Source organism: Vanacampus margaritifer, unplaced genomic scaffold (genome assembly GCF_051991255.1).
Source record: "Vanacampus margaritifer isolate UIUO_Vmar unplaced genomic scaffold, RoL_Vmar_1.0 HiC_scaffold_21, whole genome shotgun sequence".
NCBI lineage: Eukaryota > Metazoa > Chordata > Actinopteri > Syngnathiformes > Syngnathidae > Vanacampus > Vanacampus margaritifer.
Genome location: NW_027520731.1, coordinates 172,668 through 178,189, shown reverse-complemented (window position 1 = coordinate 178,189; position 5,522 = coordinate 172,668). Strand labels below are relative to the sequence as shown.

The following is a 5,522-nucleotide window of genomic DNA, read 5'->3' as shown; positions in this document are numbered from 1 at the left end:
TAATTTCAATGGGAAATTTCGACCCCTGGGAGCCCGCCATTCATTTCATTGGGGGATTTTGACCCCTGGTAGCCTACCATTAATTTCAATGGGGGATTTCGACCCCTGGTAGCCCGTTATTCATTTCATTGGGGGATTTTGACTCCTGGGCCCCCGCCATTCATTTCAATGGGGGATTTCGACCCCTAGGCGCCCGTCATTCATTTCAATGGGGGAATTCAACCCCTGTGAGCCCGCCATTCATTTCAATGGGGGATTTCGACCCCTGGGCGCCCACCATTCATTTCAATGGTGGATTTCGAACCCTGGTAGCCTGCCATTAATTTCAATGGGAAATTTCGACCCCTGGGAGCCCGCCATTCATTTCATTGGGGGATTTTGACTCCTGGAAGCCTGCCATTAATTTCAATGGGAAATTTCGACCCCTGTGAGCCCGTGTAGGAATTATTTTGGAGGATTATTATACATTTGCCGTGTTGAAGTAAATTGCCTCTTGGGAAACACAAGTCAACGTAATAGTGTAGTAATTTCTGTTTATGATTGCTATGTATTGCAAAGGAGTGTTATTGTATTTGGTGAAGTTGCAAGTGGACGACTCAGCTGCCGAGTGGGGACAACTGATAAGAAGACGTGACGCACGTCAACGCCAGGGTCCCTGGACTTGCATGCCGCATTAGAGAGTGTGAAGTGAGATAGGAGTTGTTTTTCTCTTTCTGTCATGTAATCAGATGCCCCGATTAATACATATAAGGGGACTATTTGAATGATGAACCAAGAGAGACTCTGTACCGATCAAACTAAGGCTGCAGTTTTCTCTTCCTCATGACCAATCATGAGTAATAAATTTGGAACCAGATGCTTCTTCTCTCTTTATTTGATAAATGTCTACATCTGAACCTGACATTTAAATTGGTCCTTCTTAGCCGGATTGCAACATACCGGAGGTGCCCAGAGGCAGAGCCGACGACCAAGAAAGACCGTGGCCACGGCAGCTGTCCCATTTTAGGGGACTGGACCTCGGCCCTGTTTCTGGGGACTGAAAGTTGAAGCAAGCCAGGAAGAGAGAAGGCAACACTGGTAGGACACTTATATTTTCATTGGCGGATTTTTGGTAAATAAGTGTCCGTTTAAAGTTAAGGGCGACGGTGTCCTACGCGCGTTTAAACTCCGTGGAGAAGAGGGCGACGGTGTCCTGTACGTATTTAAACTCCGTGGATAAAAGAAATAGACAGAGGGAGTCTATAAAACTGAGGAAAAGGGGACTGAAAAATAGACAGAGGGAGTCTATAAAACTGAGGAAAAGGGGACTGAGAAATAGACAGAGGGAGTCTATAAAACTGAGGAAAAGGGGACTGAGAAATAGACAGAGGGAGTCTATAAAATTGAGGAAAAGTGGGATAGAATAAAAAACCGTAAGAATACTAGTCAATGTTGCGTAAAGAGACAGAGAGTCTATAAAAGAGAGACAGAGAGAGTCTATAAAAGAGGGCAACGGTGTCCTACGCGCGTAAATAAAGAGGGGGTGTGAGTGGAGGTTCGCTACCTCGGTGTGAGTGGAGGTTCGCTACCTCATTATTGTTTGTTCGGGGATTTAAAGTCAGTTTAATCTCCTTAAGAGAATCGCTGACTCCAACATGGAGAAAACAAATAGCAAAAAAGCCAACAAGAAAGACCCGAAACAACAGTTAACATGTAAGGACTGCAAGTTTGTAGAAAACCAATGTCCTTCTAAAACAAAACATTTAAATTTGTGGATATTGAAATATGAATTTGCTGGCCAGCTTAATATACAAAAAATATTTAACTTGCAAGATAAAATAAAGACAGACACATTTATTATTGAGAACGAGGGGAACGAATTCTACTTTCAAAGACGAGGAAAAGGTTTTTACCAAAACAGGGGCCGAGGAAGGGGTAGACCTCAATTTAAAATAGGACTCACCGGCAAGGGGCGCGGCTACGCCACAGGCCCAAAAGAAGTCACCTGTTGGTGTTGTGGGGAGACAGGGCATTTTTTGAGGCACTGTCCCCACAATAGAAAAAATACACGACTAGAAAAATCAGCTTCCCAACAGGATGACAAACAAAAAGCCATCGAAGAAAATGTGACATTAAATTAAATAAAAATCTTTATAAGTGGGCCGCTATATTGACACATGGTGTGACCCATGTGTCAACAGGGGGAATGGTAGGACGGATACACAGAATGTATACGACATATGGCTTTAATTTATTCTCAAAAAATTTTATTATTATTATTATTTATTATCATTAACAGTGGCAACGAAGCCAGTTTGGCCGATTACATGCGAAAAACATTAGAGAAAAGAGATGAATTGAAATTACCAGAAGGCGATTGTGCTTCTCTCCAACAGGAAGAACTAGTAGCTCCAGGAGACTGGGTACTGATCCGAAGCCTCAAAAAGAAGCACTGGAATTCTCCAAAGTGGGAAGGCCATCATCAAGTGCTGCTGACCACGCCGACGGCCATAGAGATTGAAGCAAGGAGCACTTGGATACATCTTACGCATTGTAAAAAGGTCATCTCAACCGACAAACCCAACAGGGAGGGTGAGCGAAAGTCTGATTCAAAGGTGGGAGCAGATATATAGAATCTGAAAATACCTGCGGTCAGTGAAGTTTTCCAAGACGCCTAACCTAATTAGGGGTTCTCGGTCGACATGGCTATTGAGTGGATAAGATTTGCGGTACTATGTTGTGTGGTCTTTGTGACCGTGAAGGCTATTCATTCACCAAATCACGCACTGATAAACAAGAATAGAGGATTTTCATATGGGTCACACCCAATAAAAATGTAGACCGAATCAACTACATCCATTACAATGTACAAAAATTGGGGAATTATACTGAAGAAAGATTTATAGCTGTCAGAGAACAATTGGCTGCAACATCACTCATGGCGTTCCAGAACCGCATTGCGGTCGACATGCTACTGGCAGAGAGAGGTGGCGTTTGCGCTATGTTTGGGGACCAGTGTTGTACATTTATACCAAACAACACATCTCCGGATGGGTCCCTCACGAGAGCCGTTGAAGGCCTGCGCACCCTGAATCGAAAGATGAAAGAACACTCAGGTGTGTCCACCTCAGCATGGGACGAGTGGTGGGAAAAAACGTTTGGCAAATATAAGTTTGGTATTTTCTGTCATGATTTCTATGACTCTGTTCACCTCAATTCTTGTGGTGTGTGGATGTTGTTGTATTCCCTGCATTCGCGCATTACTCGTCCGACTTGTCTCAACCGTCGTCGCTCCCACAAATTCTAAATTACAAGAGATGTACCCTTTGCTTATTTCTGCAAATTGTGGTGATGGAGGGGACACTAATGACCAAACCAATGATGAGATAATTTCTCCTGCCGTCCTATTTTACACACCTTAAAACTTAAAACATAGAAAGGGGACATGATGGAATGTTTAAGTTTGTCATCCAGTAAATGATTCAACTAAATAAAACCTTTAAATCAAAGTTCTTTTGATGACAAAATTTTTGGAGGCAAATGTAGAATAAACAGGAGGGAAATGTAGGAATTATTTTGGAGGATTATTATACATTTGCCGTGTTGAAGTAAATTGCCTCTTGGGAAACACAAGTCAACGTAATAGTGTAGTAATTTCTGTTTATGATTGCTATGTATTGCAAAGGAGTGTTATTGTATTTGGTGAAGTTGCAAGTGGACGACTCAGCTGCCGAGTGGGGACAACTGATAAGAAGACGTGACGCACGTCAACGCCAGGGTCCCTGGACTTGCATGCCGCATTAGAGAGTGTGAAGTGAGATAGGAGTTGTTTTTCTCTTTCTGTCATGTAATCAGATGCCCCGATTAATACATATAAGGGGACTATTTGAATGATGAACCAAGAGAGACTCTGTACCGATCAAACTAAGGCTGCAGTTTTCTCTTCCTCATGACCAATCATGAGTAATAAATTTGGAACCAGATGCTTCTTCTCTCTTTATTTGATAAATGTCTACATCTGAACCTGACAGCCCGCCATTCATTTCATTGGGGGATTTTGAGTCCTGGGCGCCCGCCATTCATTTCAATGGGAAATTTCAACTCCTGGGAGCCCGCCATTCATTTCAATTGGGGAATTCGATCCCTGGTAGGCCGGCCATTCATTTCAATGTGGGAATTCGACCCCTGGGAGCCCGCCATTCATTTCAATGGGGGAATTCGAACCCTGGGAGCCCGCCATTCATTTCAATTGGGGATTTCGACCCCTGGTAGCCCGCCATTCATTTCATTGGGGGATTTTGACCCCTGGTAGCCCGGCGATTCATTTCAATGAGGGAATCCGACCCCTGGGTGCCCGGCCATTCATTTCAATTGGAAATTCGACCCCTGGGAGCCCGCCATTCATTTCAATGGCGGAATTCGACCACTGGGGACCAGCCATTCATTTCAATGGGGGATTTCGACCCCTAGGCGCTCGCCATTCATTTCATTGGGGGATTTTGACACCTGGGCGCCCGCCATTCATTTCAATGGGGGATTTCGACCCCTGGGCGCCCGCCATTCATTTCAATGGAGGATTTCGACCCATGGTTTCCCGCCATTCATTTCATTGGGGGATTTTGACCCCTGGGCGCTCGCCATTCATTTCAATGGGGGATTTCGACCACTTGCAGCCTGTCATTCATTTCAATGGGGGATTTTGACCCCTGGGAGCCCGCAATTCATTTCAATGGGGGATTTCGACCCCTGGTAGCCTACCATTATTTTCAATGGGGGATTTCGACCCCTGGGCGCCCGCCATTCATTTCATTGGGGGAATTCGACCCCTGGGAGCCCGCAATTCATTTCAATGGGGGACTTCGAACCCTGGTAGCCTACCATTAAATTCAATGGGGGATTTCGACCCCTTGGCGCCCGCCATTCATTTCAATGGGGGAATTCGACACCTGGGAGCCCGCCATTCATTTCAATGGAGGATTTCGACCCCTAGGCGACAGCCATTCATTTCAATGGTGGATTTCGACCCCTGGTAACCCGCCATTCATTTCATTGGGGGATTTTGACTCCTGGGCACCCGCCATTCATTTCAATGGGGGATTTCGACCCCTGGTAGTCCGCCATTCATTTCATTGGGAGATTTTAACCCCTAGGCGCCCGCCATTCATTTCAATGGGTGAATTCGACCCCTGGTAGCCCGCCATTCATTTCAATGGGGGATTTCGACCCCTGGTAGCCTACCATTAATTTCAATGTGGGATTTCGACCCCTGGGCCCCCGCCATTCATTTCAATGGGGGAATTCGACCCCTGGGAGCCCGCAATTCATTTCAATGGGGGACTTCGACCCCTGGTAGCCTACCATTAAATTCAATGGGGGATTTTGACCCCTGGGCGCCCGCCATTCATTTCAATGGGGGAATTCGACACCTGGGAGCCCGCCATTCATTTCAATGGAGGATTTCGACCCCTAGGCGCCAACCATTAATTTCAATGGAGGATTTCGACCCATGGTTTCCCGCCATTCATTTCAATGGGGGATTTCGA

The 5,522-nt window shown here is 45.5% G+C and overlaps 1 long non-coding RNA gene across 1 annotated transcript; it reads left to right on the top strand.

The window, feature by feature from the left end:
• The first annotated feature begins 442 nt into the window (after window positions 1-442).
• LOC144040781 (uncharacterized) lies at window positions 443-3,962 on the top strand. Its single transcript, XR_013289851.1, has 2 exons — window positions 443-1,077; window positions 2,376-3,962. It is a non-coding gene; the product is annotated as an uncharacterized LOC144040781 (long non-coding RNA).
• Window positions 3,963-5,522: the final 1,560 nt, after the last annotated feature.